Here is a 27,320-nt window from a genome sequence, read left to right on the forward strand (position 1 = left end):
AGAAGTCAGGGAGGAAGATTCTTGAGGAAGCGCCAAAGATATCCATGATTTACAGTCTGTGTTTGATATATACATTAAAACAACTGACAAGTGAATAGCTTTGATTATCTCCTTACAATGGCACCTGTAAAGGGGTGAGATATTTTGGGCAACAAGTAAACAGTCAGTTCTTGAAATTGATGTGTTGGAAGCAGGAAAATTGGTCAAGCATTAGGATCTGAGAGACTTTGACAAGGGCCAAATTGTAATGTCGAGACGAGCAACTTCAAACTGGCAGGTCTTGTGGGGTGTTCCCGGTATGCAGTGGTAAGTACCTACCAAGAGTGGTCCAAGGAAGGGCAACCGGTGAACTGCCAACAGGGTCACAGGACCCCGCGTCTCATAGGGAGAGAAGACTAGCCGTTGTGTCCAATCCCACTGAAGAGCTACTGTAGTAGAAATTGCTGAAAAAGTTAATCCTGGCTATAATAGAAATATACAGACACAGTGAAAAATCCCCCAGCAATCTGCTGTGAACAGTAAAGGAGCAACTATTCTACTTTTCTACTTGTACTTAAAATGCAGACATCTCAGTTACACTCATTTGTAAATATATGATAAACAGCCCCCCCCCGCCATCAAATCGCTTCTGTTAATAGGGTGGTCCAAACTTTGAACAATGAGAGGCGCTATATTGAGTCATACATTCATGTGTTTTTAAATTGAGAGCCAACATGCCAAGAGGTACCCCAGGAACTTTCAAATGGCAATAGAGGCCCAGAACTCCCTGTGAACTACTGACACCAAACATGCCTCTCAGAAAACAATACAGAAATGGAAGTTGCTCAATCAATTTATAGATTCACAGCAGGTGCTTGAAAGGGTGTTTTATTCAGCAAGGAACAAATACAGAGAAAAATCCCCCAGCAGACTGCTGTGAACCAGTTAAAGAGCTGCTATTCCACTTGTACATACAATGCATAGGTTTCAGTTATGCATATTTGCAAATATATTATAACCGCCCAATCAAGACACTTCTGCTAATAGGATGGTCCAAATATTGGGTCATATTTTCACGTGTTTTTAAATTGAGAGCTAACCTACCAAGAGTTACCCCAGGAACCTCCAGTTGGCAAGAGAGGATTAGAACTCCCTGTCAGTAACTGATTAGAGCATACCACACTGTTAGCTCACACTACTGGCAGAAGCGCCTTAACGGGGTGGGTGGCTTATCATATATTTGCAAGTTCATTTCAGCTTGCAGCATATGGGGCTGCATAGCCGCAGACTTTTCAAAGTAACCATGCTGACCCCTGTTCACAGCTTATTTAAAGCAGGCTCTGGCACTGATCCAGTGTGTGAAAGTCAAATAATTGGATGAAGTAAACTAAATTGATTAATATTGTCTTACCGTGTGATTGTGATTAGTACGTCACGTGTATTGACGCAATTGCACGGATTAATAGCACACACATTTACATTCACACTTGTAAATAGTGCACATTTATTAAGGTTCCAATCCACATTTATTTATTAGTAAAATGTATTAGATATTATTTATACATAGATAAAACTATTGCCTAGCAACGGGACGCGGCTGTCGGGAGGTCACAGGCACCTGACACCTTTACTATAGTTTTATCTATGTATAAATAATCTCTAATACATTTTACTAATAAATAAATGTGGATTGGAACCTTCCTTATGCATGCTGTGTGTGCGCTTTCCCCACTCACCTGTTGGCGGTCAGCGTGTCTCTTGGAACATGAGGAGAGAAGATGACCCGAGTCCCCACAATGACCCGAGTTCATTAAAAATTTCTCTTCCGGCAACAGTTTTTCCTAGAGGTAGACGCTTCCTCCGTGGGCGTGGGCGCAACCTTCTCTCATTCTCTCAGAAGATTTTCTTTGGCACCTTTTCCCCATGTGGCCTTCTCTCTAGGAATTTTTTCTCTGGTGAGGCTAACTAGTTAACTATAGCGCCGGAGTCAAGGAACTTCTGGCCATCAAGTTAGCTTTAGAAGAATGGCGGTACCTTCTTGAGTGCGCTCTCCATCCATTACGGTATTTATGGATCATAAAAACTTCACTTATTTGGAGTCTGCCCCATGCCTTAATCCTCGACAAGCCCGCTGGTCAGTTTTTTTTGCTAGATCCCAGTCGATTCTGACATAACATGCCAGGTCTAAAAATTGCAGGGATGATGCTCTGTCCAGGTCTTTTGATCCTTCGGATTTCTGACATTCAGACTTCAGACCTATCATCAGTCCACTGAAGATTCTGGCATTGACTAAATCCTCAGTTAGGACACCCCCTATTGAAGGCTCTTTTGTGGAGACTGTGGAGTCTGTCTCAAACTGTTAGCTTGGGCCCATGATTACAGATTTGTTGGCCATGCTGGGGTTAAGAAGACCATCGCCCTTTTGTCCCGCAGCTATTGGTGGCCTTCCTTGAATTCTGACGTCCACAAGTATGTTGCAGCCTCCAGAGTATGTGCTTGTCACAAGACACCTAGGCGTCCTCCAGCTGCACTTCTTCTTCCACTTTCTGTTCCAGACTCTCCTTGGGCAACGTTAGCATGGACTTTATTATCGTTCTCCCCAATAGCCATGGCTTCAATACTATTTGGGTGGTCGATCGCTTCTCCAAGTGGGCACACTTCTTCCCTCTCAAGAAGTTGCCATCTGCTGCTGAACTAGCCATTCTTTTCATCAAAAACATTTTTCGTATCCATGGTTGTCCCCCTGGAGATCATCTCCAATAGGGGTGTACAATTTATTTCTAGATTCAGGAGGTTCTTTTGCAATAATCTAGGAATCGAGCTAAAATTCTCCTCAGGATACTATCTCCAGACCAGTGGTTAAACTGAGCGGGTCAAACAGGATTTTGAGACATTCCTCTGTTGTTACTTCTCCGATCACCTTTCCTCCTGGAGTGATTATCTACCATGGGCAGAGTTCTCACATAATATCCATCAACATGAAACCTCTGGAGTGTCTCCCTTCTTTACCATCTTTTGCAGACACCCAGTACTTCCCACCTTTTCTTCCAGTGCATAGGTACCTGTGGCTTAAAATATGGTCTGTTATTTTTCTAAAATTTGGACTCAAGTACGTACTAAACTTCTACAATCTTCTGGAACAGCATATGCTCTTTGCTGACCGTCATCGTAGAAAAATTCAAGCTGTCATTGATGAAATTCTCCCCTCGATATATTGGTCCTTTCCTCATCTCCCATATCATTACCTATAGGCTCCAATTACCACCTTCTACCGTGACATAATTCATTTCATATCTCTTTACTCAAACCGCTAGTCCTTAATGAATTTTCCAAATATCAGCCTCCTCCGATCAAGACTGCTCTGGGTGAGGAATATGAGGTTGAACACATCTTGGGGTCACAGTCTATTCGCAGCAACTCAGTTCCTTGTCCACTGAAAAAGTTATGGCCCTGGAGAGAGGTCCTGGGGGGATAAGAACGATCTACATGCTCCTCATCTGCTTTCCAATTTCTTGCAGAGTCAGATTTTCAACCCTTCTTTTTCAGGGGAGAGGGGTACTGTCAGGCGCCGTCTCAGTTTTAGCGTTAGGTGCAGGAGACGGACGCCTGTACCCTCCAGACAGCCACGTCCCATTGCGCACGCTACTTTGTTTCCTTATGCACGTTGTGCGTGCCCTTGCCCTGTAGACTTGCGTCCCGTTGTTAGGCAATGGGGCGCTTTCCCTGCTCACCTTTCCCCACTCAGACACGCTGACCGCCGAATCTCGTTCACCCAATCAGGGTGCACCTTATTGTTTAAATAGAATCCTCTGGCACCATTAGGGTTTACTCCCTGCTCCAGCGTCTCCTGTATCTTCTGATCCAGCATAGTTGAAAAACTACACCCTAATCTTTGTGGATACTGTAAAAGGCAGACCCCATACCTCATGGTTATTTTAAAAAGCATGTCCCAGTCATTGTGGCTAGTGTAAGAAGACTACAATACTGGTGTTTATAAAAAAAAAACAGACCCCACTACAGACCCCATTACTTACCTTCCCCATTTCTTCTTTCTTTGTCTTTAGCCCTTCCTTCATCAATGTTGCGTCCTGTTTATTCTTTTTTGAGTCCTAGCTGCTTTGCTGATGCCATATTACATGAATTTGGGGTCTCACCTAAGATTATAGCTGGCCACCAGGGACATCTTAAGTGACGTGTGGGACTAAGCATCACCAGGGGATTCATATCTACTTTTTAAACAAAGGCTTAATTAAAGCACAGTTGCAGCCATAGAAACCAGTTGCTATAGTTGATATTGAGCTTCGACCAGACCATGACAAGTAAAACTGTGATGTGGATCACCCCTCATTCATGGCAGAGAAGCTGACCTGGGGAGGTAAATGACTGCCGTCACTTGCCAGCCCTCCCCTGAGTGCAAATTAGAGATGAACAATACCTAAGTTGGTATAGCAGGCATAGATATCTGCAAGTGTGAACATGTCGGCAGCAAAGTAATGAAATGCTGAGAAGGGCTTTACAGGAAAGCTGATTAAGGAACAGGCATCAGCTGGACACTCATTACAGGCAGGTGAGATAAATAAGTACTCTGCAATGAAAGAAGTTAAGATCGTATAGCCAGTGAAGCAATAGATAATAGCTGATTGAGCAGGGGAATTTAGTACAATGCTGTTTACCACTCTACATTTGTTAATTACCTTTCCTAATTATACATAGAAAAATGCAGGACAAGAAAACAGAGAGAAACACAAATATAAAGGGATTTGGCGCAGAAAGGAACACGGATGCAGACGGGAAGAATTGCATATACAGATAGGTGTAGAAGCATTTACATAAAATGCTGCATACTATATAGTACTTTCTATATTTAGTGACAGCATATTAATCTATACTAAAAATGTATAATAAGTAACAAAACATCAGTGACTTTCAATTAAGGGACATACAATCACAGAGCCGTAACTAGAGATTTTAGTGCGCTGGGTGAGATCATCATCATCTATATTTATATAGCGCCACTAATTCCACAGCATTGTATAGAGAACTCATTCATATCAGTTACTGCCCCATTGGAGCTTACAATCTAAATCCCCTAACATACACACACAGACTGAGAGAAACTAAGGGCAATTTAACAGCAGCATAGCCGGATTTAGACCTCATGGTGCCCTAGGTAAGATATTGGTTTGGGCCCCCCCCCCCGGGCCCCCACACGCCCCCCCACGACCCCTACCTACAGAAACATGAAAAAGCGCTGGAATGCAATATTCATGTTAATATGTAAGTCTTCTGCATGAATCCCATAGTGCAACATTTAAACAAGTGAGACCTCCTCATAATATAAATCCCACCAGATTCAGGATAGTTGGCAGACTGCCCTGCTCTCTCCTACCTGTTCTCGTCACTTTCACGGTTTGTGGCTGCTGGTGTCTTTAGATCAACTGCTGCTTGTCTGGATCCTGGAATGTTGGAGGCCCTATTTGGAAAAAAAATGGGTACACGAAATTTAGTAAACTACAACCAGCCCCAATGTTAAATCAATATAGCACCAACATTTTATAAGTAGACCTCCCTCCAACCAAAACATTAAATTAATAGCATACACATTTAATAAATAGACCTATTTCCCTCCAACCAGCTCCAACATTAAATTAATAGTGTTACCATTTAAAAAATAAACCTATTTCCCTCCCACAAACAGCCCCTCATACACACACATAGTATACATACACTGGCCCCTCACACACACATAATATACATACACTGGCCCCTCACACACACACATAATATACATACACTGGCCCCTCACACACACATATTATATTAATATAAAATGTGCCTCTTTTCATTTTGAGGTAAGAGGTGTCAGGATTGAGGCAGCGGGTCATGTGAGGGAATAGATAATGAGCACGTGTCATGGGGAATATCAAAGAAAAGATAGTGAGTGTTGTAAGGGTATTGTTGGCTGAGGAGGGGCCGTGTGGGGAACAGACTTCTAACTCACATGCCCCCCCCCTCTGCCCAGCACCTTCACACATGCCCCCCCTGTGCCCTGCAGCTTCCATCACACATGCCACCCCTGCAGCTTCCAGCACACATGCCCCCCTGTGCCAGCGCAGCTTCCATCACACATGCCCCCTGTGCCAGAGCAGCTTCCATCACACATGCCCCCTGTGCCAGCACAGCTTCCATCACACATGCCCCCTGTGCCAGAGCAGCTTCCATCACACATGCCCCCTGTGCCCTGCAGCTTCCAGCACACATGCCCCCCCTGTGCCCTGCAGCTTCCAGCACACATGCCCCCCCATGCCCTGCAGCTTCCATCACATATGCCTCCCTGCAGCTTCCATCACATATGCCCCCCCTACAGCTTTCATCACATATGCCCCCCTGCAGCTTCCGTCACATATGCCCCCCTGCATCTTTCATCACATATGTCCCCCCTGCAGTTTCTATCACATATGCCCCCCTTGCAGCTTTCATCACATATGCCCCCCTTGCAGCTTTCATCACATATGCCCCCCCCCCTGCAGCTTTCATCACATATGCCCCCCCTGCAGTTTCTATCACATATGCTCCCCCTGCAGTTTCTATCACATATGCCCCCCCTGCAGCTTCTATCACCCATCTGGGCCCCCTGAGAGCTGCTAGGGCCTAGGCAGGTGCCTAGGTTGTCTAGCGGTAAATTCGGCCCTGAACAGCAGTCAATTAACCAGCAGTATGTTTTTGGTGTGGGAGGAAACCGAAGCACCAGGAGGAAACCCACGCAAAGATAGACCACTGGTGCCTTCCCCCATCGGTTTTGGTGGGTAGTAGATGCTGCAATTCTATTTAGGAGGGGGGGGGACACACCTAGCCTTTTATAGGTACCAGACAGTTCTTAAACCCTGTTGTGGAAGTCGAATAATTGGGTAAAGTTGTTTCAATTAATAACCATCAATTTAATTTGACTTTATGTGAAAATATGCGAATAGCACGCTACAGCGTGGTATGGCATATTTAGCAATAAGACGTGCGAACAATTCTGCATACACTTACACTCACACATTCACTTGTAAATAGTTCACCTTAATAAAGTTCCAACACACAGTCTTTTATAATTGAGTGTAATAGATTTAATAGTTTAATACAATAATGTAAAAATTGATATCTAAGGTCCAGGATATAGGAACCATATCATGTTTAGTGTCATTTTAACCCACTTTTCACCATCAGTCTACTTGACCACATACTTCAGGATTGAATGACTGTATGCTGGATCAAGAGCTCTTGCATATGTATCGGCTAAACTTTATTTATTGAATTGTTATTTGTTGCATCTTGCTATTAAATCTTTTTGTGCATTTTAACCACACAAATCGCAGCGGACAATTTTCATTGATAGCGACTAGACGGACATAACACTGTACAACTCTCTTGTACCTGTTCTTGTAGTTTGATCACATGGAGCTGCTGCTGGCATCTTAAGCTCACTTGCTGCTTGGCCAGATCCTGGAATGTTGGGTTCCTGTTTGGAAAACAGATAGTTATTATTTATTTCCTGGAAAGTTCAGCAGTGAGTGAACAATCTAGGCCTTCCTCCCCATCAACCAGCCGGACATTAAATTAGTAGCTTTTTGTTATTTAATAAACAGGTCTCCTTCCACCTAATCATCCCCAGAATTTAATTGATAACATTCCCATTTAATAAATATGTCTATGCTCCCCCCATACAGTCCTGACATTAAAATAATAACACCCATGTTTAATAATTAAGCCTCCTTCTCCCTAACCAGCACAACATTAAATTATTAGTGTTTATGTTTAAAAAATAAACCCCCTTCCTACCAATCAGCCACAACATTAAGTTAACAGCATTCCTATTTGTTATGTAGATCTATTTTTCCCCACTACCCCTGACTTTAAATTAATAGTATTCTCATTTAATAAGGCAACATATTCCCCCACCGCCGGCAGCACCAATAATAAATTAATAGCAGTCCCATTTAATTAACAAGAAATATTCCAACTCCTACCCCACCTCCACTTCCGCCATGCCCGGCATTAACTAATAACAGTGTTTCTAAAGGACTAGGCATTTGATAAATAGGCCTATTTCCACACAAGCCCCAAAATCAAATTAATAGCTTACAAATTCCCCTCACATTTAATAGAGACTATTATTGCTAATACAGAAATCATCGTCTTTTGACTATATTAATGATTTCTTTTTTATAGCTACACTTAATTATTTATGTTTTGCGGTATTTATGTGGCATATATTTTTGAAAAACAAAAAATATACCCATTCTCTCCAACCCGCAGCCCCCTGAATCCCCCCTTATCTCTCCAGCCCGCTCTAACCTCCTATTTTCTCCAGCCACCTCTCCCCTCTGTTTTCTCCATCCCCCTCCCAACCTCTGTCCATCCCCATCTACCCTGTTTTCTACAGCCCCCTGTAACCCCTGTTTTACCCATCCTCCCCTTCTCTCCAGCCCCCTTTCCACCATGTTTTTTCCATCCTAATCCTCCTTCTCTCTAGCCCCCTCTACCCTCCCTTCTTTTTAGCCCCCTTTCCCCCGCCCCCTCTCCAGTGTGATTTATACAATCCCCTATCCCTTCTTTTTAGCCCTCTTCCCCAGCCCCCTCTCCAGCGTGATTTATACAGCCCCCTCTCCCCCTTCATTGCCCCTTTTCCCCCAGCCCCCTCTCCAGCGTGATTTATACACACCCCTCTTCTTAGCCCCCTTTCCCCCAGCCCCCACTTCAGCGTGATTTATACAGCCCCTCTACCCCTTCTTAGGCCCTGTTTCCCCCAGCCCCCTCTCCAGTGTAATTTATACAGCTCTGTTTCCCCCAGCCCCCTCTCCCCACTACTTTTTAGCCGCCCTTTCCCCAACCCCTCTCCAGCATGATTTATATAGCCCCCTCACCCCCTTCTTAGCCCCCTCTACAGCGTGATTTATACAGCCCCCTCACCCCTTTCTTAGCCCCTTTCCCCAGCCCCCTCTCCAGCGTGATTTAAACAGCACCCTCACCCCCATCTTAGCCCCCTTTCCCCCAGCCCCCTCTCCAATGTGATTTAAACAGCACCTTCACCCCCTTCTTAGCCCCCTTTTCTCCAGCCCCCTCTCCCCACTTCTTTTTTTGGCCCCTTATCCCCAGCCCCCTCTCCAGCGTGATTTATACAGCTCCCTCCCCCCACTTCTTTTTAGCCCCCTCTCCCCCGTTGTGTCCAGCCACCTCTTCCCCCATTATTTCATACATAATTACATTGTCTTCTTCACTCTTCTCCGCTTCTTCTACCATCTTCTTTCTTCTTCACACTTCACCGCTTCTTCCATCTTCTTTCTTCTTTGCTGAACTGTCTGCTCTTGGCTGCTCTCCTCTGACAGGTTCAACGTCATGACATCAGACGCTGCAAAGGACAGAGGGCAGAGTTTAGAAGGTAGGAGGATCTGGGTGTCAGGCGCCATTTTGGATGGGTCGAGCGGCCAGCAGTCTGATTCTGAGGTCTGTCAGTCACACTCACAGAGTTAGGTAGCGGGCGGCTGCTGCACCTCCCTTGGGCTTGCGTCTTGGGCAACGGAACCACTCGCACCTACCTAGTTACGGCTCTGTACCATCAACAAACATAATATACAATCACGTGAAAAAGAAAGTACACCCTATTTCAACACTGTGTTTTTATATATGTAATATACGTGACTCTAATCCTAAATTTGTGCGTAGCTCAGAGGACATGGTTATCTTTCATTTCCATACCCTTACTGTTTGCACTTGCTCAAAAACACCCCGCATGTGCCTCTTGCAGTGTAGGGGACTACAAGAGTATGATACGTGCTGCCGAAAATACTGCCAGTTGGGCGCATGCGCAGTGCAGCTAATTTTATGTAACACGTAAAATTGTGATACGCAAATGCACTTGCTCCCAGCTATAAAACAGCTCCCGAATACTGCTACGTGAAAATGTAATCTCTTGTGCCAAATAACACGTAACTTATTTTTACATTATTTATTCATTAAAAATAAGCCAGCATGAAGAAGCCATGTGTGATAAAGTAAGATTATTGCACATGTCTGTTCTCCTTGGCATGGTGATAACACAAACCGGAATGCTTCAGAACAAACTGCCAGAGGTTCTGCTATTGTATAGACACTTCTTGATGATCAAATAATGACGTGTACTTAATTTTCAGCACCTAGCTCAAAGGACCTATTTTGTTGATATGGAATCAGGAAGAGTGTACTGTCTTTTTCACACATTTTAGCTTACCTTTCTGTTAAATAAATAATGACAGTGAAAGTAAAATGTGTTATTTTATTATGTGATAAAATCATTTTATTTGTCACATTTGTTAATTATATTCTGATGTGTAAAAACACAGACATGAAAGATGTGCTTACTTTTTCAAATCACTATATACAATAGGTAGGATTTATCTCCATCTGTCTATATGACATATATGTTATTATTATGTTAATATTCCAAAGACATTTCTTGGAGAACGTGGACATTTTCACTTTATCTACCAATTTATTATTAACCCCGTTTGAAAAAATGTAGGTTTTTGCTTAGTTACTGTGTGATTTGCTTTGACTACAGCTCTACCAATAAATACAGCCTTGGAAGTGGCTGCAATAATATTTTTTTTTTAATAAGAAAGACTTATTTCTTGAGTGTTATTTGGTTTTTGCTACTATTGTTATTTTATATTTTTTCTTGTTTTATTTTAATGCATTTTTTCTTTTTGTTTGTGCAAATAAAACCAGCAGTACAGTAATACATTTTAATCTTGAACAAACTCATCAAAATGCCAGTTTGAATTCTAAATTAAAATTAGATATCCAATTAAATCAATCTGATTGTTATAATTACGGTTTAAATCAGTTATTTTACACTTCTTTTGTACTCTCATTTTTATATAATAATAAAAAAAAAGACAAGTGGCTGTACCTCTGATTAACCTCTCTATAAATTGAAAATGAGATACAATTTGATTTCAGTATGCCACGCTGCACTTGCATACTTGTAATCAGATTGGTTTGTGGCATAATATTTATTTTGCCACGTTAAGTTGAATGGGCAAGTCATTATAATGAAAACCTGTTTCTGATTACAAACATACACTTATAACCCCATTGCTCATGTAGCAGCAAAGCTCTTGTGTGCCAAAATATGTGATAGCATCAATTTCTAGGCTGGATGCGAATGCTGCTATTCCATAAACTTTAATTAGACATTACATATCCCGTCTTGCAAGAAATACACTGTGGAATTGCATCTAACACAAAAGTTTACTGCAATCAGGCGACAGTATTACAGTGAAATACATATTATAATTACTAAGTTGCATGCTTTTTAGGTGGGATGTAGTCATATTTATAACAGTGAATCTAGGACTGTCGACACCAAAATGTCAACAGTCAGACTGTCGATAGATTCATTTTGACTTACAACTGTCGACAGCGACATTACAGCAGCATTACAGCCAATGGACCAGCCAGCAATACTGCCCAGCACAAAATAGTTAATACAAAAACAAATATTAACCCCAAACCTCCCACCTTTCCCCAAGCACATTAACCCTCGTACTGTCACGGAACGCCTGCTGGCACATTTCAATAAATAAATTAATACATTTTAAAAAACAGCATGCCCAGATTAACACTAGTGCTGCCAGTTTAATTAGGTGTATTTTTATGGACAACCACGGACCTTTGGAATTAATTTTATTAGGTTTCTTTTTAAAGCTTGGAAGATTGGAATAATTACAGATGAAGAACCTGGTGGTTGGTGATTATTAGTTTTTTTTTGGTTTTGTTTTTTAAATACATTTACTGGCCAAACAAGGTGTGTGGTTTATTTAAATTTTGAAAATATGTGTGTTTTACTATAAATATATATTTTATTACCCCACATCCACCACCCAGGGGTGTGGGAAGAGCCCTAGTGCTTTCAGCACGGGGCTGGGTACCCAAAAGAGGGGTGTGCAAAATGCGGACCCCATCTCCCCAGCCTGGGACTTGTTGTCATTATGCTAGTGGGACCCCACGCTGCTATAGTACCACCAGCCCCAGCTGGCAAAGCCTAGTGCTGATTCTAGTAAAATCGGTGGGACCACACTCTTTTTGTTTCCCAATTTTGCTGGTACCAGCCTAAGCTGGCAGCACTAGGGTTAATCTGTTTGGGTGAAGGCCATGCTGTTTTTTTTTAAATTTAGTTATTTACTGTATTGTCCCGGTGGGTCCAGTACTAGGTTTAATGTGTTTGGAGAGTTTGGAGTTCATGTTTGTGTTTTTTTTTAATATTGCCTATTTTGTACCGGACCTGCCAGCTATGTTGCTAGTTGTTTTTGAATGACGATATTGTGAACGTTGACATTACAACTGTCGGCTGTGCCACCATTTTAAACATGTCTACAGAATAAATATGTCAACATATACACTATCACCATTTTGGTGTGGACAGTATACATATTTCTCCATCGGCATATCATACACAACCCTTGAAGACAAATATGTAGATATTACATCACAATGTTTTCTTAATGCTCTGCACTATACTCCACCACAAAAACACAGAGTAGATTTATCATACATTCTAAAAAGGAGAAGTGGAGTTGTTGCCCATAACAAGCAAACAGATTCTAGCTATTAATTTCTAGAATGTTCTAGATAAATGATAGCTAGCTCTCATTGGTTGCAATGGACAACACCACCACTTTTTAGAACCTTTGCTAAATCTACCTCTTACACTTTGTCTCCTGTGTTTTGGTACTAAGGACCTAAATGTTAGCCTTTTTAATGGAGTAAACTAAGGTTTTCAACAAGTGCTTCTCTTACCTGTAAGGATGATGTTGAGTCTATGCATATGCTCCACCTGTGGTACACTACTTCTTGATTGCATGTTTATATGGGTAAAGTACATATAGTTAAGGCTTAAGGCTGGGTACACACAAAATAATTTTCCAACCAATGTGTTATCTACAACAATATTACTAACGACTGAAAAAAAAAGGCCAGATCAGTATGCCAATTCATGCGTATGCACTATACATGTTTTAAAAGATTTACCCTCAGATCGGTGCTCTTCAACTGTCATAACCATCGGCTGAAGAGATCATGACTCTGTAACTATGGAGAACCTGATGGTGAGTGCATACACACTGCAGGATTGGAAGGATGTTGTTCCACAGCTGAACGAGATTTATAGTTCTACTGAACAAAAACAAGCGATTATCAGTGTTTTGGAATGACTATCATTCATCGTCTAAGTGTATACACTAATGCGATATCATGCAGAATGGTTGTTTATCAGGTGATTGGCTCCATAATTGGTTGAAAACTGTGTACCCAGCCTAACAATGTTCTATTACAGTCACATTTTCAGACCTTAAGTTTCCAGCAATAAAAATAGACAGAAACTTGAAACGTGCCCACAATGTTTCTTTTTTCTATTTTTAAATCATGTTTTGTATCTTTTGGAAGTCATATTGTCCATGTGACTTTATGGCAATCTTTTAATTATTATTGTTACTATTTATTTATATAGTGCCACTAATTCCACAGCGCTGTACAGAGAACTCACTCACATCAGTCCCTACCCCATTGGGGCTTACAGTCTAAATTCCCTAACACACACACACATACATACATACACACACACACACACACACAGACTAGGGTCAATTTCTTAGCATTAAATTAACCTACCTGTATGTTTTTGGAGTGTGGGAGGAAACCGGAGCACCCGGAGAAAACCCACGCAAACACGGGGAGAACATACAAATTCCTCACAGATAAGGCCATGGTCGGGAATTGAACTCATGACCCAGTGCTGTAAGGCAGAAGTGCTAACCACTAGGCCACTGTGCTACTTCTTTTAAGAAGCTAGTTTTAAATTGTAGCCTTTTAAGAAAAAGCTGGGCTTTTACTCGCTATGTTTTATTGAAATGTTGTCTCAATATCTACTCACGGTATGAGAAATTGTACATGATATTTGACATGTGTTTAATGTTAGAACTGCACTGGGTGGTTTAGTGCAACAACTTTTAAGTGGATTGGTAATGACCTCCAAGCAGTGTACATGAGTACAGTATGCACATCTCTTACCTGCTCCCATTCTGGGCAGTAGTGTTATCTGTTGGAACTAGATGTTAACAGCGGTGCTGGCTTGGTGGGATTGACGGGCTTCTCCTGAGTCCATGGGGTACATTTACTAAAATTTCCAAAGAGGGACAGTGGAGGTGTTGCCCATAGTAGCCAATCAGATTCTAGCTATATTTTATCTAGTACATTCTAGAAAATGATAGCTAGAATTGAATTGGTTGCTTTAGGCAACACCTCCACTTTTCTTACTTAGAAGTGTTACCCCCAGGACCTGTGGTGGAAGTGGGCAGGTATACAATAGTATGCCATACCACCATATTCTCTTACTACCTTCATTGTAAAGCTAACAAATTCCATTCACTTACATTTTCCATACCAATGCTTCCAAATTTCCATACCGCCCCTTACAAATTTCCACTTTAACCACTGCCCAGGACGGTGTTCTAATTATCTAAGCAACAAGTCACAACATTTTTTTCTCAGATCAGTACAGCTAAAAGGCACATTGTGCCATGCAAGACACATTGTCAAGATCTCCTCCAAACCTACTAATCCTCTGTTTAATTTTGATCTTTTAAAATGTCATTAGAGTAAATTCACTGCTCCAGCCTCATTTCACATTAGTAACCTTTTATTAAGTTTGTGGAGAGGGATGTAAACAAATCTAATTGGCTAAAGACATGAAATATGATTGTAATTTGACACCACAGGAAATGCTAACAATCAAGACACATAGGGAGGCTCAATCTATGATCATTAAACCCACAGATGAATGCAGCACTTTAGTTATTATGGATTAATCTATGTTTATTGAATAGATTACAGAAATATTTTATGGCAGAAAAGAAATACAGCTCCATATAATCTGCCCTTTTTTGAATGTGTTACATTTTTGTTTGTTTTGGGGTTTTTGGTTGTTCGCTTAATATGTTCTATCTAAATATGAAAAGTAACACTGTAGATCTATCACCTATCTGTAAAAAGTTCTTCCCATTGTTCTAGAAACGCTCTTATTTCCATAATGTCTTTAATTATATTAGGGTTCTATATTCCCCACCATTGCCTTTATACTTCCATACCACATGAACGGGGCATAGCAGCAGTTCCCTTGTGCCAGCAGATATCTGATACTACACATTACCAAAAGGTTAAGGATAATCCATTGGTTATTATTATTTTTATTGTTTATTTATATAGTGCCAACACACACTTGTTTTTGTTGCATTGTGAGGACCCATATATGGAACATGACACATCGGGACAACCCTTTCCTAATTCCCTGTCCAACAGGACAATCATATGGATATGTGTAGGAGTTATTTGGCACCAGAGTTTCCACAGGTTTTCATTTTCACTGTGATCAAAGTATTGATCATAGTGAAACCAACCACACAGACTGCATGGTTGGGAAAGTTTCATGTACTTTGGCCATCTGAGGAGATCCGTACACCGCATACACTGACACCTAGCCATGCAGGTTACAGTCATGGTTAACCACTGCGTATTGTTTCAACTAATTTTTATTTCTCTTTACAGCTGTTATACGGTTCTTTATGTAGAATTTCACAGTTGACCAGTTTCTATCTTTTAGTGTTGATGGTTTAACCATGATGCATGCAATCCAATCATGCTTTCGAGGCAACCGGCACGTCTGGAGAAACAATCATGAGCTTCTCCACATCTTGGATTTTCATCTCTGTCCCAGGCTTTTCTCCACGCTGCTTTACAACCTGAAAGGAAGCAGAGTGAATGTTATGAATCTGTGAAAAACAGAGAAGGCAACATGCATATGCATAACAAAACTGTGTGCTACATCGACCATTGGAAGCTATGGCTAGGCAATAGCCCTGTGTTGTCGGGTCCATACACTGTCCCCCTTCTGTCGATGGACGTGTTGACCGAATGTATGACTATTTGCCTCACTGTTATAAGGGATTGCTCATCATCCGACCCGTCACTCTGTAGCTAGACCAGTTCTAAAAACGAAACAGATATGTAAATGATCGAGGTAAAAGTCAAAACCAAACATCGGATGCAAGATTTCTAATTTACCATGTGGATCAATATCCATCTCTTTTAAATTCTTGCCTATGATTTTAGGCACGCCTCCACTCTCAAGAGTCATTAAAAGTTTGCTGATCTTGACAAGTTGAAGTATACCTTCTGGGAGGTGGTTTTACTACCGGTGCACCCTGAAGTCCTGCCCAAGGAAGTCTGAAAATTCTGTGCTGTTTAGGTTGAGAACTTTTGAAAGACTGGCAACATGCTTTGAAGCTTCGTAGAAGACAGTATTTAGTGATTTTTAGCTCCACACTCTCAGGCAAACAGGAGCATCTGAAATGTGACAATGCAGCTGGTATGGAAAACTTCTAGACAACATGTCCTGTGTTTTTCACCTCAGAGTTGTGTGCAAAGTTGCCTCTATTCCGAAGATGTGCAATTTGCATGCACCTTTGTTTCTGAGTGCCTGGGAAACTTTGTGGACCAGGCAACCAGTCTCATTACGGTGAGCATGCTCCATATGCCAGGCTATTTTTGATAGAGGCTCACAGTACAGGTAGTACTGCTTCTTGTTATAATCCCTGGCAAGTTTGCTTTTACAAGCTATTCCCGATTTAAATTTCCCCTGCAAAGTCGCTGATTTCCGCGGACTTGCAGAAATTGGAACTCAATACATTTATCCCCTGGAGTCATCACTGTTTTTGAACAGTGTTTGGACAGACATCGCATCATCTTACCGGTCTTCTGTGTTTAAAACACAGCTGCCATCAGATCAAGAATTGTTGTACATCTCTGTGTTCCTTCGCTTTGTTCCTGTACAGCGCAATGGTGCATCAACGTTGGTATCTGAATCACTCTCCTCTAAAGTGTCAGGGAATACTTATCTCCATTTCTCTACTACAGGCTATAGTCGGAGCCATGGGTTGGGTACGAATTTCCGGCAGTGAAAACTCAGACGGAAGAAATCCGGAGACAATAATTCCTACGAGGACTAAATGTATACAGCCATATTTCCGATGCAATGAAAATATAAACACGAAAATTGTTGATGTGCATTATTCTGACATGGAGATATTTCCGGCAATGTTAAAATGTTGACATAATAATTCTGACAAGGATTATTCGCCGACAATAATAAAACTGTGTAAATAAAAAGGCTATAGCTCAATCAATCTTTAAAATATTCCAAATAGCAGGCTCTTTAATGTTTTTTCAATATTTAAAGTATAGATTATCAAGTAAAGCATTCAAAATGTATTATTTGGTTACTTATTCATTCACGTTTATAGCTTAGAATATCAATCAAGTGTATATTATAATCCTGTCTAATTTTTGTATTAACTGTGAACACCAATTGTGTATTTTCATGCTCTTTAACCTTATATCATTCCAAAATCATATATATATATATGTATATATACACATACATATATCACTATTCTTGTTCTTAATAGTAAACGTACCAGGACTGCATACATATATATTTTCTTTAACTTAATGTTGTACACACAAATAATGTATTATATACAATGATGAACATATACATATAATATAACCAGTCAACGAACACATTTAATCGTCTATTTCCAAATAGTTCAAAGTATACAAATGCTTTATGAAATAGATAAAATGTACAATGCATTCATATCAATAGTAAATCCATGTAGTGTAAAGATCAATTGTTTCTAAAATTCTTCTTCATGACTATGAAGGAAGAGTAAAAAAACAAATCATTACTATTTAAAAGATAATAATATCCAATATCTGTAAAGTATGTCAAACTCCTTTCAAAACATATTAACAGTGTTATTAAAATTAACTTTTAGAAAAATTTAATTTGTTATTAAATTTCAGCCATATAAGTTATAAATGATAAACACATCTTTTTTGCTAGTGTAAGGCCCTATGCTATCACTCCAAAATATGGCGGTTCTATTTTTGGATTCCAGTGCTGGACCCTGTGTTATGCCATGATGATGTATTTCCATCTGTTAGCTATAGAAATAATATTTTACATTCAGTACAATATTTTTATTCACTAGCCATTAACAAGTATATATAAAATAGTTATTAAAATATTACTTGTTATAGTGTAGAATTGTCCGTAAAATTTTTAATACATTTTTTATTTGAAAACTAAACTACTGACAACTGGTTACAAAAAAGTTCCATACATATACTTACGATAGCTTTATTCATATTAAGGGAAACAACACAAACTTGAGCGCTCCTATGGAGAATACTAAAATAATTTTTAACAGAAAATTAAAATGAAAAATATATCTAATTTGTCACAACCCCACACAAGGGTGCCAAACCTTGTGTGAAACAACAGGAAAAAACAATAGGGGTGCGCCAAATAAAGCAGATCATATATACATAATCTATAGTAACAATGACTGATGGCGGCTCCATTGTATATAAATAGATTTATTTAAATTTAAAAAATAAACAACAATTGTATGTGCCATATGCACAAAATGCAGTATAACCTCTAATCGGAAATGAAGCGTCCGAATAAGCAGTCTATCCTTATTCACTATCACTGGACACTATTGGATATCATTGGTTTTCATCAGTGATATATTCTTGCAAGAGTCTTTAACGGTTGTTGTGAAGAAATACTTTTGGAAACAATTCCACACATTTTCGGCCACTTGTGGCTCTCTTTATATCTTACTTATTGACTGAGTTTGGCCTAATTGGAGACTAGCCTATGAGGATTTCTAATTACAGATAAGCCTTCTGTCAGGGTTCCCAAGGTAAGACCACGGAGAGAAGGTAGGTGAACTAAGTGGTTTATTAGAAACACAGGTAATACAGGTTCTGGATGCAAAACTGGTATGGCAGTTATATAACCCCAGTTCTTAACAGTGAAATAGGCAATGCTGTAAAGCGATGGACAGATACGATAGTCAGCAGGTTGCAGGGTGGATTCCTCTGAAGGAGGTGGAGAGATGAGTAGCCTGCGGATTGCAGGGTGGATACCTCTGGAAAGGTGTTGAGAAGAGTAGCCTGCGGGTTGCAGGGTTGGATACCTCTGGGAAGGTGGTGAGACGAGTAGCCTGCGGGTTGCAGGGCTGGATACCTCTGGAGAGGTGGTGAGAGGAGTAGCCTGCGGGTTGCAGGGTTGGATACCTCTGGATAGGTGGTGAGACGAGTAGCCACGGGTTGCAGGGGTGGATACCTCTGGAAAGGTGGTGAGATGAGTAGAACAGGTAACAATAATCTGCAGAGCGTTACCACAGGATACAGTAGTAGACAGAGTAGCTGAGATGATCTGCGGATAGATGTGCTGGGAACTGCAGACAACAGCTAGCAATAATCTGCACAGCGTTACCAGAGGATACTGGAGTAGACACAGTGGCTGGGATGATCTGCGGATAGATGCGCTGGGAACACAGAGAACAGGAACAGCAACACAGGAAAATGCAACAAATGATCTGGCAAAGGTTGCTTGGGACAGGCAGGCTTATATAGGCCAGAAGCAGGTGTTTAAGCTTCCAGCAATAATGAGGCCGGTAAGAGCAGTCTAAGTACCACAGTGGCCCCTTTGGTGGACAGTGGTACTACAGGCAGGATACAATTATATAAAAAGGTCCAACAAAGTACCTGCAGACAGGAGCTGCAGGTTGCAGGTCGTGACACCTTCTGTCATTTATTATTTGTACGCAGTTTATATATATATATATATATATATATATAAATATATATATATATATATATTTGAGAAGGCTCTAGGTGACAAGGTTCTTCAGCCATTTGTTGAATGAAAATATAAGATATAAGGAATTTCTCCAAAACCACAATACAATCATGATGAATTTCAGATTTCTCCTGATTTGCATGCAAATTTAATGAGCAATGAGCTGTGTTGTGCTAATACATTTATGGAAAACATTGTCCAATAGGAATTAAGAAGTTAAAGTGATTCATGCATAAAATTAAAAACTTTTCTACTACTCTACAACTATTTTATTGTTGATTCTTCGTTGTTTTCCCCTTGACATATGTCGCAACCAAATACCATTAATAACACGACCATTATTAAATGTGTAAAAGTGTTACTTCATGAATTTGATAAATAATAATGTATAAATTAGATGTAATTGATTTAACTATAGTTATTTTTAAAACGTTTATAACCTGAAAGAAAACATTAATTCGATGTGCTCTCTTATAATATTTCTGGTGTAAACAAATTTGTTGTCTTGTATTTGGGTACAAGGATATATGTGTTATGTATTTTGATTTAGAAGTGGTGTCTTGTTATATAGTGTGACTGATTTTAAAACTTGCAAAGTACATTACATGTTTTACAAGCAGAACAGTCATAACCTAGACCCAGTTTTATCACTACACATGTAATGGAAATCCGGGGATAGCACCTTCTTTTTGGTTAACTTTTATAAAGTGTATGTTACATTTAGATATAAATCCAAAATATTCCATTAAGTGTAATATTCAAAATATTGTTTATTACAACCTCTTTTAATAAGGAACTTCTATAAGTATAGTTTTCAGTCAATTTTTTCCAAAATGATTTTTATATTTTTAGATGTGTGTTTTCTTTCGTTGACTACCAGTATACGGATTCAATGTGAATCTTTGAGACACCTGGATTCCTAGTGATTAGTTTAACTTATTTTGTCCAATGCAATCTGTTTGTTCTCTAATGTAACTATCAGACATTATGTCTCCCTCCTACAATAGTGTTGTTTGAAAATTTGTATTCTAAGGTTAGGTGCACACTGCAAAAACTTTCAACCAGGTTGCTATCACTAATGATATTACAAATGATTGAACTTTCAATCAGTCTGCCGATTCATGTGTACACACTATACATGATTTATCCGTAGATTCGTGCTCCTCATCTGGTCCAAGAGAAGTGTAGTCGGTCATTTCTGTCAAACTGATTATAACACACAAAATAAACTTTCAAATTTTCCGCAATGTCATTATAAATTTCGCTTCTGTGACTCTGAAACGAAATATGCACTCTCAGGACGAATGGACCAATTATTCCACCTACAGCGCTCTGTACCTGTATTCAAATTAAATAATCTTTGACTTTTCCACAATGTCATTATAAATTTATTAAGCTTCTGTGACTCTAAAACAAAATGTTCAGTCTCAGAACGAACTGACAAATTAATCCACCTACAGCACTCTCTACATTTAACAACAGAGACAAAGTCATAGGTTCCTACTCTCTCTTTGGGCAGACAGTCGTGTGAGTGCATACACACTGCAGGAGCGGAAGGCGGTTGGAACAAGATTTTTAAAGAGGACAAGCAATCAAATGAAATGACAATCAGTACTTTGGAAAAAAAAATTGAAGCAGAGAGTGATGTTTATATTGCTCAAGTGTCCTGACAAGGACAGTTCCACTGAGGTATCAGTGGTCAGGTCAGATGGAACATCAGAATGATACATTTCAGTTTACAAGGGCTCTCTTTTTATACATATTTAGACACAGCCTCACATGCTATTTTTAGAATCAGGATGCAACTTGTTAACCCAAACATGGATTTACATGCAATGGAAAGCTAACAATATTTACGCTTATCTGTGATATTCTAAGACCTTGTTGTGATTTCCTGCATCTTAATTTGGACACAATGGACATCTGACAGCAAGTCCAATTGCCCCTTCCTTTCCTTTAAGGGGTATTGGACACTCACATCAAAAGGTCTAATGAACATGAGATTAGCATGGGTGCTGTCTTCCAACAGTTGCAGAATACACATTTCCTGCAAAGAAAATTCCCCAAGAAACGTTGCAAACCCCCAAACAAGGCATTTCCTTACACCAAGATATACAAAAAACTTTCTAAACAAAGGCTTATTGTATCAGATTTATACATCAGAAATAATACTTTTCCTCTAGCAAGTTTAAAACAGAAAAAACTAATTTTCTCCCCTGGTCTCAGAAATAGCGATTTTCTATATCAAAATATACACAATATCAAAAATAATTGTATTGGCAATTATATAAAAAAAGCGCCCTGCGCTATTTCCTTTACATAAATTTATACCATAAGTTATTTATAAGTGATCCAGTCACACTCCTCCCCCCCTTGTCTATGGGCGCAACCAGCGTGCCATGTCCAAATGATTTGGCTCCTGGTCCGCAGTCTCCTAGGGTTATCGGCGGTGACCCAGAGGATCTGGCTCTTCCTGCCGAGACAGTCCATCCGCATTGCTGTGACGCTTTCCTTGCTTGTGAATTATGTCAAAGTCATAAATTTGAAGTGCAAGGCTCCAGCGCAACAAACGTCCATTTTCCCCTGAGGTGTATTGTAGCCACTTTAAAGGATTATGATCAGTCACCACAGTAAAATGTCATCCAGACAAATAAGGTTGAATTTTTTTCACTACCCACAAAATGGCCAAACATTCCTTCTCAATTGTGGCATGCCCCACGTCCCAGTTTAGCAGTTTTCTGCTCAAATAGGCCACAGGGTGTTCCTGCCCATCTGGCCCCACCTGGCTAAATAATGCTCCCAGTCCATACTGTGATGCATCAGTTTACACAATAAAGTCCTTGTCATAATCGGGTGCCAACAGTACTGGAGCATGAACCAGGGCTTCCTTTAATGACTAAATTGCCAGCTCACAAGCGGGTGTCCAGTCGCCTACTTTGGGGAGTTTCTTCTTAGTGAGATCTGTCAGAGGCTTTAATACAGTGCTAAAGTTTGGGACAAACCATTGGTAGTACCCTGAGGTCCCTAAGAAGGCCAGTACTTGTCTTTGGGTTGTAGGCTGGGGCCAGTCTCAGATTGCCTCTACCTTAGCTGGTTCTGGTTTAACCCTACCTCCCCCCTTAAATGACCGGTTTTCCCGCAGTTGTAGCACTTTCTCTCCAGCCTGGGCTTCAATGGTCTCTGATAACTCCCAGGGACAAGGCAGGGCAGTGGCTGGCGAGGGGAACCCAAAAGGTTAGGTGCTTGCTTTTGGGGGTGAGTAGAAGAGGGGTGTCCCCCAATTTTGTACTGTCCTTTGGTGTTGGCTGTTAACCTGGCGCTTCTGCCAGTGTGATCTCACTGCCACATACTGTTGCACCAGCTGGGTGGCTGCTTTCAGAGTGCCTGGCTTCCTGTCCACCACCCATTCTGTCACCTCCAGTGTGCATCTGCGGTGACATTGTTCTCGGCACATCAAATCTATTACCTCCTCCACAGTCTTGGTACCCACTTCCTGGCAGACTCCCGCAGCAGGTTGGCAAACTCCTCATGGTTGGTTTGGAGGTTCTTGGCAAGGTCCCGAAACTTCAGATGATAGGTCTCTGGGGTAATAGTGTACCGTTTTAGGAGTGCCCTTTTCATTATATCATAGTCCGCACGGTCCTCTGTGAGCGCCCCACTGTAGGCCTCCACTGCACGTCCTTGCAATGTGGGCACCAGATGCTTAACCCATTCCTCTCTGGGTATAGCGTGTAGCCTGCAGGTCCTTTCAAATACCTGCAAGTGCTCATCAATATTCCCAACACAGTCCTCAAATTTAGGGCAAGGTAGAGATGACAGTCCTGATACTCTAGGGGGCGCCTCCCCCTGAGCTGCATGGCTGGCGCCCTTCCCTCTTGTCACCATGCCTAGATGACCTGTGCCCGCTCACCTGCAGATGTGTTGTCCCCTAAAGCCGACAGCTGGATCTTTAGCCCAGCTGCCCTGCGCTCATCATAGGACAGAGGGGCTGGTTGTGCGGGTGCAGTCTGCTGGGTAGCTGACGCTGCAGGCTGTTGAGCAGGGATCTCTGCTGTCCTGGCGTCTGGGGTACCTAGCTCCCAGTCGTCATCTGGGCCGCCGCCTTGGCCACTGCCGCCATCAGTTTCCTCCACCTGGTTACCATGCTGTCAGTGCCATTCTCTCACCGCCTCTCTCATCTCTGCCCTGTTTGGCGAATGGCTGATGTCAATGCCCTTGGCACTGCACATTCTTGAGGTCCGCCCTGGACACGTTGGTGTAGTCGGCCATCCATTGCGTTCTCCTAACTGCAGTTATTCCTTTCCTGAATAACTCGGCTCTCACGAAAAGCCACCTAGGGTTATCCCACTGCTTGCCACCAGAAATCTGTGACAGGATGGACCGCCTATGCCACCCTGCCTGTTATTGCTGAGAACTGGCTGGGCTTACTTTGCCACCGTCCCCCTTTCGTTATTCCGAATATGCCCCTCCTGCCGCAGTAGGAGGAGCCTGCTATCACCACTGAACACCTTTATGGCATCCAGAACAACGTTCCTTCTGGTTAACTGTTGCTGCTAGTGTACTCCCGTGCTGGTACACTTGGGCTGGTACCTCTGATTGCTTACTATGGATCAGGGTGCTTTGGAACCCCAAACAAGGAATTTCCTTACACCAAGATATACAAAAGACTTTCTAAACAAAGACTTATTGTATCAGATATATACATCAGAAATAATGCTTTTCCTCTAGCAAGCTTAAAACAGAAAAAAATAATTTTCTCTCCTGGTCTCAGAAATAAAGATTTCCTATATCAAATTATACACAATATCAAAAATAAGTGCATTGGCAATTATATAAATAAGCACCCTGCGCTATTTCCTTTAAATAAATTTATACCATAAGTTATTTATAAGTGATCCAGTCACAACACACTAATGCGATATTGGGACAAACAGTCGTTTATCGGGTGTTTGGCCTGATAGTTGACTGAAAAACCTGTAGTGTGTACCTAGCCTAAGTGAGTATTATTTAAAGTGTGTTTAATTAACTCTAGGGTCTTTCAACTATTTTGCTTCAGACTAATGATGCCAAATCTCGTTAGACAAGGTGTAAATTTTAGCATTTTAATGGCCTCTCAGGATATTGTGTTAGGTCAGCAGTCTAAGTTTTGAGAATGACACAACTATTGGTTTTCACAAAGTGTGCTGCTTCAGTGTTTTTTAGACCTTTTTGTCAGATGTTGCTATGGTATACTGAAGTAAAACTACAAGCATTTCACAAGGCTTTTAGTGACAATTAAGTTTACGCAAAGAGACAATATTTGCAGTGTTGACTCTTCTTTTTGAAGACCTCTGCAATTCGCCCTGGCATGCTGTCAATCAACTTCTGGTCCACACACAGACTGATGGCCACCCATTCTTGCCTAACCAATGCTTGAAGTTTGTCAGAATTTGTGGGTTTTTGTTTGTTCACCCGCCTCTTGAGGATTGACAAGTTCTCAATGGGATTAAGGTCTGGGGAGTTTCCTGGCCATGGACCCAAAATTTCGATGTTTTGATCCCCGAGCTACTTACCGTATATACTCGTGTATAAGCCGAGTTTTTCAGCATACTTTTGTATGCTGAAAAAGGGCACTCGGCTTATACACGGGTGAACTTACCTGGTGTCCGGTCCCTGGCTGTCAACTTCTGCATATGCGTTCCAACAACAGGAAGTTCGGCATTTGGAACGCAAACTTGCGTTCCAAATGCCGAACTTCCTGTTGTTGGAACGCATATGCGTTCCACTGCCGGGTAGGTAACAAAAAATCTCACCCTATGTCCGCTTCCACCTGTAGTCAGGAATAACGGCATAGCGGCATCTTTTGGACACTGCCTTCTCCATTCATCTGTCTTGATCTCAGCAGCGGCAGCTCACTATACTGATGTTCCCTCCCGGCGGCTGACAGGTAAGCAGACATAGGTTTGGAGACACTAGATATTGCTATCATAGAACAACTGTATGCTGCTAAGATATTCTATAAAAACGCATCATATGCACAGTATGCATTGAAAGCCTGTCTCTCTCTCTCTCTCTCTATCTCTCTCTCTCTCTCTCTCTCTCTCTCTCTCTCTCTCTCTCTCTCTCTCTCTCTCTCTCTTATATCCCTACCCCTTTATTTAAGTTAGTTTGTACCCAATGATTTCATAATCATTTATGAATGTTCCTTGTCATCTAGCTAGAAATGATTTCATAGATTGAACCTATCATTTTCATTTAGGTTTTTAATTTAGCGCTCTTTTCCACCCTAGGCTTATACTCGAGTCAATAAGTTTTCCCAGTTTTATGTAGTAAAATTAGGTGCCTCGGCTTATATTCGGGTCGACTTATACTCGAGTATATACGGTAGTTATCACTTTTGCCTTCTGGCAAGGTGTTCCATCATGCTGGAAATGGAATTGTTTGTCGCCAAACTGTTCTTGGATGGTTGGGAGAAGTTGCTTTTGGAGGATGTTTTGGTACCATTCTTTATTCAAGGCTGTGTTCTTAGGCAAAATTGTGAGTGAGCCCACTCCCTTGGCTGAGAAGCAACTCCACACATGAATGGTCTCAGGATGCTTTACTGTTGGCATGACACAGGACTGATGGTAGCGCTCACCTTTGCTTCTTTGAAAAGCATTTTTTCAGATGCCCCAAACAATCTGAAAGTGGATTTATCAGAGAAAATGACTTTACCCCAGTCCTCAGGAGTCCAATCCCTGTACCTTTTGCAGAATATCAGTCTGTCCCTGATGTTTTTCCTGGAGAGAAGTGGCTTCTTTGCTGGCCTTCTAGACACCAGGCCATCCTCCAAAAGTCTTCGCCTCACTGTGCGTGCAGATGCACTCACACCTGCCCGCTGCCATTCCTGAGCAAGCTCTGCACTGGTGGTGCCCCGATCCTGCACCTGAATCAGCATTAGGAGACGGTCCTGGCGCTTGCTGGACACTCTTGGGCACCATGAAGCTTTCTTTACAATTATTGAGCCTCTCTCCTTGAAGTTCTTGATGATCCGATAAATGGTTGATTTAGGTGCAATCTTACTAGCAGCAGTATCCTTGCCTGTGATGCCCTTTTTGTGCAAACCAACCATGACTGCGCTTGTTTCCCTGCAGGTAACCATGGTTAACAGAGGAAGAACAATGATTTCAAGCACCACCCTCCTTTTAAAACTTCCAGTCTGTTATTTTAACCTAATCAGCATGACAGAGTGATCTCCTTGTCCTCGTCAACACTCTCACCTGTATTAATGAGAGAATCAATGACAAGATGTCAGCTGGTCCTTTTGTGGCAGGACTGAAATGCAGTGGAAATGTTGATTTTGGGATAAAGTTCATTGTCATGGCAAATAGGTACCTTGAAATTAATTGCAATTCATGTGATCACTCTTCATTACATACTGGAGTATATGCAATTTGCCATCATAAAAACTGAGGCAGCGGTTGTGCCATTCTCAAAACTTTTGACCATGACTGTATGTAGACATTTCAATAGTACAAAGAGGAAACAAAGCAAAATATTAGCTAGGTAACATAATATATAGTCATTA

At 41.2% G+C, this 27,320-nt stretch overlaps 1 long non-coding RNA gene across 2 annotated transcripts in view; it reads left to right on the plus strand.

Moving 5' to 3' along the window:
- LOC142140965 (uncharacterized) overlaps window positions 1-27,320 on the plus strand; it is a 203,572-nt gene that overhangs the window by 107,952 nt on the left and 68,300 nt on the right. The window lies entirely within an intron of this gene.

This window comes from Mixophyes fleayi, chromosome 2 (assembly GCF_038048845.1).
Source record: "Mixophyes fleayi isolate aMixFle1 chromosome 2, aMixFle1.hap1, whole genome shotgun sequence".
Taxonomy (NCBI): domain Eukaryota; kingdom Metazoa; phylum Chordata; class Amphibia; order Anura; family Limnodynastidae; genus Mixophyes; species Mixophyes fleayi.